A 16580-nucleotide genomic window follows, 5' to 3' on the forward strand; every position below is an offset into this window, starting at 1 on the left:
GCATCAGACACAACTGAAGGTGAAAAACTACTATCCTCTTATATGATTGATTTGTGCTGTGCACCAACAAGAACCTGCTTTAAATTTCCATGCCAGTTTGTAACCCCTGGTACAATCCCGTACCAGGCAAGGTTAGTGGCTATTGAAATACCTCCAAGTCAGGGCTATCTAAAGACAAATTTGGTAGTGTGTTAACTATACAAAAAAAGACGCTGTGCAGTTTAAAAACAAATCTTGCACAGCCTTACATTTCAGTCTTTTTCTTTAAAAAGAGTGAGTTGTGTACAGGGGTGTTAAATGCTTTATAGACAAGAAAAAATACTGCGCTAGAACCAACTTATTTATCCTCATCTTCTTCATGTTCTTCCTCCTCCTCTTCCTCCTCTTCCTTCTTTTTCTTGCTTTTGTCAGCCTTGACAACTCCCTTTTGTGCTGCTTCCGGTTGTCCTTTAGCTGGGTAAGCAGGGATGTCTGTTTCGTATTTTTTTCTTCAGCTTGGCAGTCTTCCTCTCTGGCTGCTTGTCCTCTGCTGCAGTATTATTCCGCATTTCTCCCAGTTTCTTTGCAACTTCACCAATGCAGAGGCCAGGATGTTCTCCTTTGATTTGGGGGCGACACTCAGAACAGAACAAGAAGACCGAAGGAGCCTCCTGGGCGCCTTGGGATCCTTGAACAACTTTTTTGTTACTCCTTTAGGAGGGGCATAGGTTTTCATTTCCGTTTCATAATGGGCCTTGTCTGCCTTTGCCAGGTCTTCACATTTTCCTTTCTCCTTAGCAGACGTGGTCTTCCACCTCTCTGAGCGCTTCTTCTTGTGTTCCTCTCAGCAAGTTTGCACAAAGAATGCATACGATGACATTTTGTCTCTTGGCTTCTTAGGATCTCCTTTGCCCGTGTTTACTTGGTTTCCTCAGCGAGGCACAGAGTCACCCAGTGCAGTCCGGCTCTCACTTGCCTCAGTACTGTCTCTATGGAGCTCAATGTACTGCAATGGCTATGAAAGCAGGAGCCAGACGCAGGTTCCTCATTCTCTCTGCTCTGTAACATTCTATAACCTATTTATTTCACTAATTTTCTTGTTGCTTTTATCCAAGAATTTCTAGCACAAAATGGAATTGAAAAAATTCAGGAATTAAGTGCATGCTATAGAGTTTCATGTTTCAAAATAATTTTAATGAGTGGCCAGAGATTTGGCTCAGTGGTTCGGCTGCCTGCCTCGAAAGTCAAGGTCCCAAGTTCGATCCCTGGTACAAAAAAAAAAAAAAAAAAAAAAAAAACAAAACACAACACACCACACTAAAAAAAAAAAAAAAAAAAAAAAAAAAAAAAAGCAACAACAACCACCACCACAACAAAGAATTTTAATAAATACAACATTTAGGTTTCTCTTATTAAGAAAAAATAGCAGGAATAAAAAAATCACCTTTTAAATAAAGTAGTTTTAGTACGAAACATGAAAATATATTCCTTGTATCGAGTGCTCCTTCACAGTAGGAACAATAATGATTAAAATGGGCGCAGAAGGTTGTAGATGAAGATGAACCTTTAGACAACAAATCTGGATGATCAGTACTTCACTGTATTTTTACTCTCCTCACGTACCTTATTTTCCACATGAAATCTCCTAGTATTTTTATTTTTTGTGAGAGGATTTAAACAAAGTAGTCCTTTCGCACTCTGGAAATGAGCAAGTTTAGATTGACACGGAACTAACAGGTCCGAGCAGGAACGGGTGAAGAGTGCTTAGTGTGCTCACATAGCGTGGAAGCCCACAAAATTTGATATTAGTCTGATTTAATGCATTAACGGGACTTGAGTGCAAATGACAAAAGCTATGGTGCTACAGTAGAAGTACAGGAAGATGAGAACTACAGTGGAACAGGTGGTCAGTACCCATCCTGTTTCCATCCCGATAAAAACAGTCCTGATCCAATGCATGACCCCTTCCTCATTTCCGGGCAGATAAATCCTTCATGTGGAAATTGATTTTGTGAAGTCTTATTCATTCTGCGGAAAGATTCTCTAAGAGAAATATTCCTAACTTCTCATCTTCTCATTTCCCTATGTATGCCTTCCCACATTAGGAGAAGAAAAATCTTACATAACAAGTGACACTTATCAGATGGCATTTTATACACACACACACACACACACACACACATACGCCCCTCCCTCAGAGTAGGAGCAGCCTACCCTTTCCTGGAAATCAGCCTTCACAGAGCATGGATGGATACATTTTAGTCTTCCCCACTGCCCTGTGGTCAGGGCCTGGCAGTGGAGAAAGCTGGCATGGATCAGCTATGCCAGCAGGAAGACTAAATAGTCTAATTCATCAAAGAAATACTATCGAATGCACTTAATTGAATAGCTAAAGCTGGGTCTCTCATTCAGCTGCCATCAGGAGCAGTACTTACATTTGGAGCATCTTCTTCTTGACTTCATATTTGTCCTTCGTTTGGTATAAAACTTAGTGGAGAAGAAAGGGATGCTGTCAGTTTCCTTTAAATCCTGGCAGATATAACAGATTGTCTTATACTAATGTCACTAAATCTCCAAATCACATACCTAACTCTTTTTGCTCTGATTTCAAACTCATCAAACAGCCTTTGCATATTAACTTTTTCCTTTACAAGGCTTGTTTATAGGAAAATAATGTCTGTACAAGATTTTAAGTGCCTGGCCTCCTTAACACTTTATTCTTCCCTGTATATCAATACATTATCATTTTGTTTTGATTCTTTACGTTTGTGAGCCTAGTTAATGTGCATTTGCCCACAATAGATGTGTGTTGATAGAATGATCCTGAAACTTGCAATCAAAACAAAGTTCCAAGAGATTTCATAATTTAACCCAATGTGCTTTCGATAAGAGTTGTATAGTAGTTGAATTAATGTGAGAAAATGTAGGCTTGCATTACAGTCAAAAGTGTTAGGTGTGAATACATTTTACTAAAGAGCTAGAAAAAAAAAATAAAATGAGTGGTATGGCCAGCTAGGTGGAAATTATAGACTCTAACATGACTTGAAAATTAGGTAATGATTCAATTCTAATAGCTATAAGCCATTTCTCCCTTCACTTTTGAAGTTCTTATAGTATATTATCTGTAGGCCTCAGTGTGTTGTGTTCCATCTGTGTCACAGACAGGATCCAGTTCTGTCCCATGACTGTCTTCAGATTACTAAGAAGGTGAGAAGGCAGATCCAAAACTTATGTGGGGATATAACCCGTCAAGTTTTGTGAGATGTCATACTCCTCTGTGGCAATGCATTTTCATAACTAGAAAGATTTAGAATTAATTATACAAATGTTTAAGAGACTCAAAAAGTTATATTAGAAGTTTTACTTTAAGGAATGTGTACATATTCGCTGTATTATCTGCATTGTATAAAAGACAAACTGTTAGAACAAGAAGTCAATATTATAACACCATTTAAAGATATCTAATTGAGAATTTATTTAGCACTGTTCATCCATAATGAAAATATTTAAATTATATGTGGACTTTCAACATTTAACAAAATTGAAAGGAAATTAGTTTAAAAGTTTCAGGGCTGGGGGATTCGGCTCAGTGGTTCTGCTGTCTCCCTTCACAAGCTCAGTGTCCCAAGTTCAATCCCTGGTACAAAAAAGTTTCACTTATTAATTTTATAAATATTCTTTAAGAAATTAAGTATTTCCTTGAGAAAATTTATTAGATAACTTATGCATATTTAGAAAAATTGAGCATGTTAAATATATTAATAGAGTTTAAAATGTTAAAAGGAATTTAGTTAATAAGGTTTATAATTGGTTCTAGATAATAATTAAAGGTGTCTTTAAAAGTGACAACATTTTCTATTTCTTTTTTTTGGTACCAGGGATCGAACTTGGGTCCTTTAGCTTGCGAAGCAGGTGGCAGAACCACTGAGCTAAATCCCCAGCCCAACATTTTCTATTTCTATAAATGAAATAATAAGGTTTATAAAATAGAAAATTATTATAAAAACTATCTTTACTTATTATTTTAATAAATTTAATAAAAAACTAACAATCTATTCATGTTTTATTTTCCACTAAAAACCAATCTGGAGGAAGCAGAACTCTCTTTAGTTATTTGTTTGTTTGTTTGTTTGTTTATTTATTTATTTTTTGAGACTTAATCTCACTATGTAGCCTAGGCTGGTCCCAAACTTGAAATGATCCTTCTGCCTCAGCCTCTCAAGTGCTGGGATTACAGCCATGTGGCATCTTACCTAGTTTAAAAATTCTCATTTAATATAACCCATTTTAGTGTGTAGACAAACCAAGTCTCTGATATTAAAAAAAAAAGCATAATACAGGATGTAGATTTAGCAATGGGCATTGGGTAAATAAATATATTGTCAAACAAGGATGGCTCTTGGGAGATAGGCAACTGACCTCTCACATACTATGCTCTGACTGCATTATTAGCAATTCCTTTTCTTTTTAAAATGCTTACCTGTTAGTGCTTTATAAAAATAAATTATTCCTTTAAGAAATGAATATTTTAAGCACAACAGACTGAGATTACAACATACACTGAATGATAATCATAGGCTCTTATACTTCTCAAGCATTTCAGCTGGTATTAACAAAGATAGGCTTGTAACTTTAATGATATAATTTACCTAAAGTTCTAAAGCCTTCTTTTGAGTTTACCTTTCAAAAGAGCTTGTACTCCTTTGTTAGGGCCCACTGAGATGCATGAGTAGATCACTAGTTATCAATGGCAAGAAAGCCCAAGGGCCAGGCAGACCTTGTTTTGAATTCCAGGTCAGGCATTTACTAGTTTCGATAACTCCAGCAAAATATGAACCTCTAACTTCTAGTTGGATGATAACATTTACATTATAGGGTTGTTACAAAGCTTAGAAGTATTATCTGAAAAGACTTGTTTCACAACTGTTTCTCAATGCATAATACATGCATTTCTTACTGGTAGTGAGAAAATAATTTATCTTATCAACTAAGAAAGGATTCATTTCTTGCAGAAGGTTCAGCCTGTGTGCGTGTGTATTCATGTGAGAGTGCATGTGTGTGTGCGTGTGTGTGTGTGTTGAGGACCAGTTTCCTTGATATGCTACTGCAGTGAATCATGGCTGGTTGCCAGAGGCTCCAAAGAATCTTCTGCAAAGTTAGGCAATGGTCTGCGTAGTGTAAATGATACCCTGCCAGAACTCTAATTTCAGACTTCATTGAGTCGAATCCTCCTGCAGTCTCCCAGAAATCACATACTCTTATACCCCATTGCAGCGAGAAGAGTTTTTGTCTGACACTGTCCATACAGATTTCAGGTTGCTTACTGAATTCTTTTGGGTTCCTTTCAATCACCAGCCATGAGCCCAGGTGTTTGTTGTGTTCATATGGCCATTGGGTGCTTCCTTCCCTCTGGTACCTCCCCACCATGATTATTCAAGACCCAAAATCTGATTTTGAATCCCTTTTGTAGAAACTGTAAAAAGATTATCTATTGCATATTGTTGTGGTTGATGAAATTCTGAAAGTGGTAGTTTATATTAAATCTCACATCTAGCATTCAAAGAATCAAATAAGATCTATAGTGCAAAAGGGCAGGGAGTAGGGGAAATCAAAGATGCTAGCAAGATTTGAATGCAAGAAGTGTAAAACAAAATTTTTAGAAAGCTATATCAAAAAAAGAAGAAGATAAATCTTGCATTGACAGACTTATTGAAGTTTACTATTCGTGTATCTGAAGAGACCGTTAGCAGAGAATGATGGACTCCAATGAATATCAGAAGAAAATTGACACCAGTACCACAGAGTATCAAACACTGGAATCGAACCCTTGACCATCATTCCAAATACACTTCACTGATATCTTCTGTTTGGTGTGCCAGAAGTCAAAATTTTCCTGTTGATAAACTGTTTCATTGAATTTGTTTTCAGTCTGGTTTAGAGGAAACTGATTCTTTTTTTCAGGCACAAATTACATGTTGATTCATGGGTTAATTATACATCTTATCATGGTATAGATTTTGATTCGATAAAACTAATTTTTTTCAGCTTTAATTGAGTTTATTGGTACATTTTAGGGATACAGGACAGTTACATTCATTGTTGGGATCTTGTACCTCTACATGACAAGTCTTGATTCTCATTTTTTCCCTTTTTCCCTGCCCTCCCTTCACCCTCTCCTCCCCTCCCCATCTACAACCATTTTATTTCCATCTTTTCATTATCTCACATTTTTTCTTTTCCCTTATTACCCTTCCCCCTACCCATCCCACCTTCCCTACACCTTTAGCTCCTTTCTTCCCATTTCTCAATGTCAATAATCTTATTAGGATCTTCTGTATTATTGCAGATTATTCACACCAGAGAAACTATTCGGTATTTACACACGTGTGCCTTGTTTATTTCACTTAGGAGTATATATTCAATATATGTATCCATTTTCCTATGAATGAATCTATTTTCTCATTCTTTATGGCTGAGTAATGCTCCATTTTATAGAAAAACCACATCTTCTTTATCCAGTTTCCAACTGATAAAACTAATTTTTAAATTATTATGTTAGAGAAATTAATTTTTTAGTTTGAAAAGAATATTTATAGAGTGCTTCTTAAGACACTGCTACGAACTGAGGCAAAGAACAATGGAGCCTCTCCTTAAGGAGGGTGTGGTCTAGTGAGGATAGTGGATGGGGAAGTGATCGTGAGATCCCATTCACCTGTGGAACAAGGAAGTCTTGCCTAGGGTGATATGCGAGCCGCAGTGAGAGCACACTTTTAGGCCTACTGTGTGGAAACGCCAGTGAGTTGGCAGAGGGAAGCTCAATTTATGTTGCAACAACTTTAGAGGCAATTCTGTGTGGAGATCCAGGGAATTCATAACTATGGAAAAATCACACGCCTCTGAGAAGCATTCATCACTTATGTGGCAATGGTGTGCTAGACCTTATCATTAAATTTTGAGAAGACATAAAAATGCAGTTTAAATGTGAATGTTATGGAGGGTGGCTTTTGAATTAATAGGAAGACTTAGTGATGTATTTCAGCAGGAAAATCTCTAAGAAGACTATAGTTTCTAATCTCAGTGGTATAAAGCCTTTTGACTAATTTGTATTAATTTATGAAACTAATAAAAATCCAGGAAACTAATAAAACTATGAAAGCATTGGAAATTAGTTATACATTGATCTGAAGTGGTCAAATATTTAATTTAGTTTATTTATGAATTTTAGTTATAGTTAGGTCTGTTTAAATTTTTATTATGATTTTCTGATCATGGTAGATACTGTTTTTTGGTGAATAAACTAGCAGCTTTATTAATGAAGGCAAACATCAGATAATTGTATGAATATTATATGTACAAAAAAGAAACCCAAACTAATAGCATTGTATTTCAAAAGTACTGTACTTCCGTTTCTTTTAAAGAGACTTGTCATCTGTGGTATAAAACAAGCAAAATGGGTACTCTTCTCTATAAAAAGTTCTGGGAAATAAAATAAGTCAATTTCAAGCAGATTAACTGAACACATCTTTCTCTAAATGCAGACTATTGCTAGGAAGCAAACTAAGTCAAGCATCAGAAAAAGATGTATGACAAAATCATGAAAGTGAAAAGGAACGAATATAGAGAAATTACTGCTGACACCCCCATATTCAAAGACCATTAAAAACTGGTCTTTCAGACAAATATAAAATAACTATAGAGAGAATATGAAACCATATTCATCTGAGGGCCTTCATGCTGCTTTTGTAGTGCTCTGATTCTCTAGAAGACACCCATTTTTAATAGTGCATTTGAAAAAATGCCTACTCTTATGAAAAATTTAAAAATTATTCATAATTTTACTTCTCTCCCATTTGCCCTTCATAGTCTCCTAACATTTTGGCATTTTCCACAATACGAGTATTCGTGTGTGTGTGTGTGTTTGTGTGTGTGTATGTGTGTGTGTGTGTGTGTGTGTATGAGTGTGAGCCTGTATTTTCTGGTCTGTTTTAATTTGGAGGCTATGCAGAGTATTCCTCTGACTTCTATTCCTTTAAATATTTGACAGTAGCATAGTAAGACAAACTAAAAATTAAAAAGTATCCAGATCCACGTTCTAGTTATTTGAAGTGGAGTAAATTGTTCAACCTATAAGGTGGCTTTCATTTCAAAGCACATAACCATGGGAAAATTTATCACCAGAAGCCTCAGTTTCTTTATCTGTAAAATGGGACCAATGATAGATACTGCATACGGTAGATGGAAGGATTAGATGGGATAACATAAAATAAATAAAACCTGTTTACTGGAAAACACTAAATAAGTAAATAAGGACTGAGACAAAGATTAGCTTGAGAGGGAGTCCTTTAGGTAGGGTCTGCATGCACGATACTGAGGAAGCCTCAGAAAAAAAGAAGGAGCTGGGATGAGAAGGTTAGAAGATACGGTACCCTAGGCAAAATTTATGGCGTGTGCAGACTGAGTTTGGCATGTTTGAGAAGCAAGCAGATCAGTAGAGCTCTAGTACAGTGGTTGACGAGTAGAGATTTGGAGAGAGCTAAGTAGGGACAATTCCATGTAAGGCCTCACGATGAGGAATTTGTACTTCATTCCAAGTACAATACAAAAGATTTCAGTGCTTAAGTATATGAATTACCTGATTTTATTTCTCTTTTATACATAGCACTCTACTTTTTATGGTGAATGGATTGAGGGAAGCAAATACAAATAGGACAGAATAAGCTGAGCTTTGCTGAAGAGATTACTAAATTTCAAAAAGCCTGTGGAGGTAGTCCATTGGAAGGATGACCGTTTTCTCAACTAGGGTGAAAGCAATAGAAATAGAAGGAGATATAATTGAAGCTACTTTTGCAGTAGAATTGATAGATAGTGAACATAGTATAGAAATAAGGGAAAAGAGGGATCAAGGATACAATCTAGGATAAAAGCAATGTCTTGAGTCAATGGAGATGCTGCCCCTAAGAAGTGGCGTGATATTCCTTCCATGCCAGCTCCATTTTATACTCATTAAGTTTCCAGTATCCTACAGCGGATTACATGCTACAGTCTGGAGTTCTGGGTTAGAGAGGTGCCTTTAAAAGTCACTGGGGTATACAGTTAAGATTATATAAGGGAAGGGAGAGATTGGGGCCAGAGAGAAAAGGAAGGAAAATATCTGGAAAGGACAAAATGGATCCCAAAAGGTAGCTGCTCCTGATTCCATTGCCTCCCAGTGTCCTGGTGGAAGAATGAGCTCTTAAAATTCATCCCTGGTTAATTTGGTGGAGTAGGGAGGGGACGGCAGGGATGTATATGGAAGCCTTAAATAGACTCAGCTGCTGATTCTTTTGGGTAGTAATTGGATGACTATTTATTTAGCTTCAGTGGAATAATTTTGCTGAGTGGATGAAACAGTTTAAAATATTCTTACACTGAACTGTGTATCCCTCTACCTCTTACCATTTTTAAACTACTTGGGTGGATTCACAGAAGGATTATTTTCAAGTAGAATTGAAGCATTTTCAGGGTACAGAAAACTTGGCTATGGCATATATCTCAGTCTGAGTTAGCATAAGGAACTAGTTCTACTATTAAAATTCTGAATTATTACCTGTTAATGATGAATACTTTTTGTTTATGCTTCATACATTGTAATCAGAGCAAGAAAAATTAGATTGGTAGTTTATATATCATGTGTCCATCTAATAAGTGATCTGTAGTTAGAATTTATTGAAAAACATGAATTTAAAATGCTAGTACTAGTTTTTAAATGATTAATCTATGAAAAAAGAAATTTTGTTTCATTCTCCTTGTATAGCCTGTAAGCTTAGGGACTTTTGTATTGTTTTGTTTTGTTTCTTTCCTCTAAGGAATGAAAGAGATGAAAATCTAAAGCATCCCTGTTGTGGTCTGCAGTGAAGTGACTAAGTTCAAAAACAAGTTCAGCAAGTTTTAAAGAAAAGACCTGTTAGCTAAGTAGAAGGCAAATATTTTCTTTAGTGCTGAGTGGAAAAGGGAAAGTTTCATATGACACATTGGTGTTCAATCACTTCTCACCTGAAGCTCTTTTATCTCAGAGAAGAGAGAGGTAACAAAGCACTGAATCTGAAATAGGGAAAATTAAATCAGAAATATATGTTTTTCTTTCAAAATGTACAAAGAAATGATGATGGCATTTTGTTCACTCTGTACTTTTGCATGTGAAATATAAACTCGTAATTTTGGGGGTATGTTTTTGACTAGGATGGAACAAGTGAGAATAACTAAAATGAAAATCTTAAATGTAGTAAGAAAGAAAGGAAGTATTTCCTTATAGTCAGCCCTTTTGGTGGGAGTCGTAGCTTTGATCTCTTGTACATTGTCTCACCCCTAGGTAGCACCCCCAAAGGCTTTATTAACCTCCCGGAAGACAGTGATGCTTGGACATGTTGTAACTCAAAGGAAGTTCTCCGATAACCTTTAGAGCAGAGAAGGATTTATCTCAACCATTTTCTTAATTCCCAGAAGCTTAATTGAAAAGAGAAGAGTGAAAATGATCAGTTTTAAGAGATATGAAAGTTACCATAAAAGAGGAGAGTGGATTTCTACCACTTCTCATGCCTTCAAACATAGCTCCGAAGGAAGGTTGTCTCACGAAGCTAAGTGATGGAATTTGTACAGGAAATAATGGGATCCCAAGGCTCTCTGACTAATCTACTAAAAAGAAGCATGACACTGGCTGGAGAGCACCACTTCGGCCCTACCCGTTATACATCCTCTTCCTCTTTGAAGGAAGAGTGAAAAGGACCATGGAAAGAACAGAAACACAGTGCCACAATTTCCCATCATCACCAAAAGAAATGGGTACTGAAATGCAAGTCAACAGTGGTATGGAAGTTAAATCTCTGTGTTGGCACTGATTATGGAACAAAGATTAAATGATGCCTAGAGATTGGGTCAGATAAGTTGGGCTTTGCCAAAGGAAAGCAAAACAGAAGAAAACAAATAAGCAAGCAAACACTCATGACTATTATATCACCCTTTTATCCCTGCAAATACATTCTTTCATGTTGACAAAGCAGGCAATACATATTTCCTTCAGGGCTTATATCAAACATATTTAATACTTTTACGGCCCAGCTATCAATGAATTGGAATGGATATTCCGAAGCCTTTAAATAGATGCCGGGAACATGTGTTGGCCAAACATAAATACTTAATTGTCTAGTAAATGCAAAGACTTCGAGAAAGTGGAATACAGAATCAAGGGTTCAGAGCAGCAACTATTACCCAAGTAGTTCAGAAGAACTGAATACCTTTATGATAAGTATGACTGTATCATATGAACTCTGGAATGCTTGCCAGAGAAATTAGATAACAGTTCTCAAATGCTCCCTCCTTCTTGAGGAAAACATAATTTTTATGCTTCAATTCCACCAGTCATTCAGTATGCACCATTGATCATTCATCATGAATTTATTTTATTAAACATTAATTTTGATAGTAGAAAACATTTCAGGGCTCTTTTTTGTGAAACATTCTTCATACCTTAGATCTATAATCAAAACTGAATTATTATCAAATGGCTTTTCTAGGTCCAAATCAAGTTCCATTTATATACCGAAACAAAATTTTAAAGCATACTCATATAACAAATATCTCAGGGCCTCTATACATAAATATTTAAGAGGAACTCATTTAGTACAGCATTTCTAAGCATGGCTTCTAAAAAGGCAATCGTAATGGCAAAAAAATAGAAAAATTATTAATAGGAAAAATTCTGGGTTATTTTGTGTGTTTTTTGCTTGGTTTTTGTTGTTGCTGCAATCAAGTTGGGAGAATTCTATGTGGTTGCACTGTCTCCTAAATTGACCTCAGTTGTGGTTCTGACCAGTAAGTCTAGATGGAGTATATGTCCTCACCAACTGAAACAGAACATGCACATTAATTGCTCTTAAGCACCAAAGTGAGATTTGCTTCTACCCTATTAAAACTCTTCATGATCAAATGCCACATTTTCCAGGGGCAGCAAGGATTTCTGATCTGGGCAAACAAGACCGTTTCAGGCCAGTGGAATAGCTCAAAGCTTGCTTGGTTACAGAAGGACGGAAAATAAACTATTAGGTAATGTGGAGAATTTTCTCTGGGAAAATTATAGGCAGAATTTAGTCCTCTCTACTGTGCATTTCCTCAGAGATACAAGAATGACGTTTTTTTTGGTGTTGTTTTTTGTTTTTTGTTTTGTTTTTTGAGTCAGGGTCTCACTATGTAGTTGAGACTGATCTGAACCTCGTTATGTTGCCCAGGCTGGTCTCTAACTAGCAGTGATCCTCCTACCTCAGCCTCCCGAGTGCTGGGATTACAGGCGTGCGCCATCATGCCTGGCACAAGAATTTTAAAACAAAGCAAACAACAATGACAACAAATTTCCAGAAATCAAAACAAAAAGAAGCAATTTCCACTGAATATTGCTAAGCAGGTAGCTATTTAGCCAGATAAGTTTTTTTCAGACTTGAGTCACCAATGAGTGATACGAATGCAAAATAATCTATGTTCCTACTTCCCTGCCTTCCACCATCCCAACACTCTTCTTTTTCTGATCCCTTCTTTTGTATTCACTTCAGCGCCCTCTTTCTTTCCTTTTCCGGTATTTCTTCCTCCCACTCCTACTTCTCCTTTTCCTCTTCTCTCCCCCGCCCCCCAGCATCTCTCCATTATACCACCACTCACGCAGAGGTTTCTTCATTCTTTCTTGCCTCGTGTAATGATTCAGCTCAGATCACCCAGCATAATGTTGGAAATTTGGGAGAATTTTATCGGGGTAGGAAATAAAGATGTCTAGTAAACACTTTATGGCATTGGTATTTTAAAAGATGTTACTCTAAAATATTCAGCTTTTGTATAATTAAGAGTGCTAGAAAATATATAAAAGGGTATAGATTAAAGTAAATGTGCCTTAGTATTTCTAGCTAATTAAGTGAATACGCGTGATTTGTTTTATCATTTTTATATTAAGAAAATTTCTCACATGGAGGTTAACTACAGTAGAAGCCTAATTAGATGCTAATAGACCATACTCTTTCCATTCTGACGCATTAATAATTTCTATTGTGTTATAATTGTCATATTCATCAGGGCACAGTAAGTGTTTCTTTTGCAACAACTATGTGGAGAATGAATAGTGCAGAGCAGGAAATGTGACACAGAAGGAGCCAGGTCTTTGTAAATGAGCTTGGTACTTCTAGTCAAATTCATTGCAGTTTCATTATTTACATTACAAAAGTTTCTAAAATATTTGGCACAATTCTTATTATAGCAGAAAACCTGTCGTTGGGAAAAATCATACCTTCCTCTCAGCCTATTGAATTGAGAACCATAAGAGCATTTATATTGTTATTATTGATTAGTAACACACAAATTATTTTGGGATTGCTGTCAAGTCATAAAAAAAAATCATAATATTGTCACCTTGCCATGTAAATGAAAGAATGACAGGTTCAATGAATCCTGATTCATAGGCTTGACTATAAATTAACAATCAAACTAGTAGCTATCAATTAATACAGATTTAGAAAGTAAAATTGCATCTACAATGAGTGCTTAATATATAAAAATGTGGGCCAGGGATTTAGCTCAGTGGTTCTGCTGCCTGCCTCACAAGCTCACAGTCCTGAGTTCGATCCCCAGTACCAAAAATAAATAAATAAATATATATAAATGTGTGTGTGTGTGTGTGTTATATAACTGAGTACGAATGCAGGTAGTTTAAATAAGTGTGTATTTTATTCACAGCTATTTTCAAACTTGAAAAACAAAGAATAAAAGAGAAATCAAATTTAACAGTTGAAATTCCTGGATCTATCCAGAAGAAACATGAATATTTCATTTATGCAACATATGGATCATTTTTTAAGCACTCTTCAGAACAGGAAGTTAGTTGTATTTGCTCTGATGTAATTTCTCAAAATTGTAACTAGCTGTTTCCAACATGCGAGAAGGTAGGGCCTGAGGTTCACTGTGAGTTTGAAGCCAGTCTGGAGTAAGACCCTATCTCAAAAAACAAAACAAAACAAAACAAAAATAGTCACTATTACGTTAAAACTAAAGAAGTTACTCAAATGTTAGGGATGAGAAGCTCTTTCTTACCACTGTGGTTAGAAGGCTGTTTCAGCAATTGTGCCTGGCACAGGAAAAAGGCACATTCAAAACTTGTTTTTCTCCTTCCTGGTTCACTGGTCATTTCACTCACTCTATGGACTCGCAGATACAAAATTATGAGAGTTTGGGGAAAAGTGATCTGTTAAAAGTAGAATTCTCCTAAAATATTTTCTCAGAGTCTCTTTTCCTAATGATTAGTTCCATATTACTTTGAAGACCCGAGGCCACTTATCTTAGAACTGTAACTAGACAGAACATAGATGAGTACACACATGCACATACAGACACAAACCTACAGAAACACATTAATTTTACATTAGACTCTTACGCAAAAATAGACATTAAAAAATCCTCACAGGAAAGCACAAGGATTTTTATAGACTCTCATTAGAGTGTGTTTCCTCTGACTTTGTGTTCCCTTCTATTATCTTGGTTCTCCAGATTTTCTGCCCAAAGTAGATACAAAGATCAGTTCCTTTGCTTTTGACAAGAGGTCAAGGGTTAGGGAAGGGGAGCTTGCATACCTTGTAACAAGCACATTATGATCAACAAAAATATAAATAAAGATCAGTCTGAGAGTGAGTATACAAAAAGTTATGTTACAAATGCATATTTTGGAGATGCTAGCAACCTCTTTACCTCCATAAGGCACGAGATCAGCACTGCAAAGATACTTTGATATATTCACTGTTAAACCCAAGGATGCTTAGGCAAAACAAAAACAGAAAACCATGCTGATGTATGGTCTATTTAAGCAAGGGCTGGGGAAGTGCCCCAGCTCTAGGGTTTGAGATACAAGTCTGAATCATCAAGGCAAACCCAGACTTGCTTCTTGCAGGTATTGGTTTTCAAGGAGGTCCAACACTGTGCATATGTGTGTGTGTTGGAGAATGTGTTGCTATGTTTTTGTTGAAGGGCGTTCATGCAATCATAGTGGTGGAAGCTGCTCGTGCATGTCAGGAAAATTAAGAATTCATTCTAATTTAAGCACATTAGAGTGGCTTAAAGAGCCTTTCTGAGTATGTTCCTGAAAAGCAGCTCAAATATAGGAAGCAAGATCTAGCTACTGGAAGGAGATAACTGGGATTGTATTAAGGTTTAGCAAGATGAACTGAGGGAAGAAGTTCTGATGGATTCCAAACTAGAATATTAGGTATGGAAAACAGAGGTGAACCCACCGATAGTGTATGGTCAATAATATAGGCCAGTCGGGTCAGGCTACATCTAGCAGACAGGTATTCTAGAAAGTCTGCAGGCAACTAGACTTGTCGTTCCTGTTAGATCTTATGGCATCAAGGTTGTTGCATGCAGAAGGCGGCATCAGGAATTTAGCACGTGACTCTTAAGGAAGGTGAAGTCTGAGCTTTGGTGAGGTGAGTATGGACACTTTCTTTCTTTTCTTACTTTCTGGTGTTCTTCCTTGATTTCTCTGCCCTTCCATTCCACTTTCCTTCTTTTCTGTCTTCCTCATTGTTTCTAGTCATTTCCTTAGTTCAGTAAAGCTTTTCTCCTACCCATGTCTTTTGTATTTCAGAACACATTGTGTACCTGCAGGTGATAAGCCCAGTGACTATGGGTGTTCACAGTTGGCCCTTGTGTGCTTCAGGGTCCTGCATCTGCAGATTCTATCACCCACAGATTAAAATTATTTGAAGAAATTTGCATATGTACTGAGCATGTACAGATTTTATAATTTTAAAATCTCATCATAGATATTCTTTATCTGATGAGACATTGCCATCAAACTTCCCTTTACTTTAAACATATTCCTTGTAGTTCTGTGAACATATCTACCTTCAGATCCTTTTTGTTGTTGTTGTTCAGTGCAATATCAGGTCACTATCAAAGGCAGTTTTTATCATTTTCTCTCACCCCATGTCTGCGTCATACTTTGCTTTTTAAAAAAAAATCAGATTAAATCAGATCTTAATTTTTATTGGAAATTGGATATTGTAAATAATATATTGCAGCAGCTCTAGGCACTGGTCCTCTTGCCCCCTTGAGGCTTCTTCTTGTTGTTATTTGTTGATTTTGAATTGAGGGCTGGATTATTCAAGTGAAATATATTCCCCCAAAGTGATAAGCTCTGACATTTTTCTTCAAGTGGGCACAGCTTTGGTTTTATCCACAGTCACCTAGGATGGCAGTAGTCCTAGCTGGCTCTCTTCTACTCTTCTTGTCACTATAATCGGCTGTTAAACTTCAGTAAATGCCCACTGGCTTTTGTATCACTTCAACAATGGCCAGGGCATCTATTTCTTTACAATCTCTTCTAATCAAAATGTGGCTTCTTCAAAGGAACTCTATCTGAGGCCAGTGTTTGATATTTGTTCTGATCCCAGTATGATTCCTTCCAGGTATTGAATTCCAGTTTCTCTGTTATAAACAAGTTTTTATCTATGCCAAATCTCCATTAAATCTACAAATCACCTTTTCTTACAACCTCCACTGTTCTAGACAGCACCTTTAGGCTTACACTTCTTCAAACT

At 36.5% G+C, this 16580-nt stretch overlaps 1 pseudogene; it reads right to left on the bottom strand.

Moving 5' to 3' along the window:
• Positions 1 to 337: 337 nt before the first annotated feature.
• Positions 338 to 14173, bottom strand: LOC104869966 (annotated as a pseudogene).
• Positions 14174 to 16580: the final 2407 nt, after the last annotated feature.

The sequence above is a fragment of the Fukomys damarensis genome, unplaced genomic scaffold (assembly GCF_012274545.1).
Source record: "Fukomys damarensis isolate Sample0158 unplaced genomic scaffold, DMR_v1.0_HiC HiC_scaffold_4, whole genome shotgun sequence".
Lineage (NCBI taxonomy): Eukaryota > Metazoa > Chordata > Mammalia > Rodentia > Bathyergidae > Fukomys > Fukomys damarensis.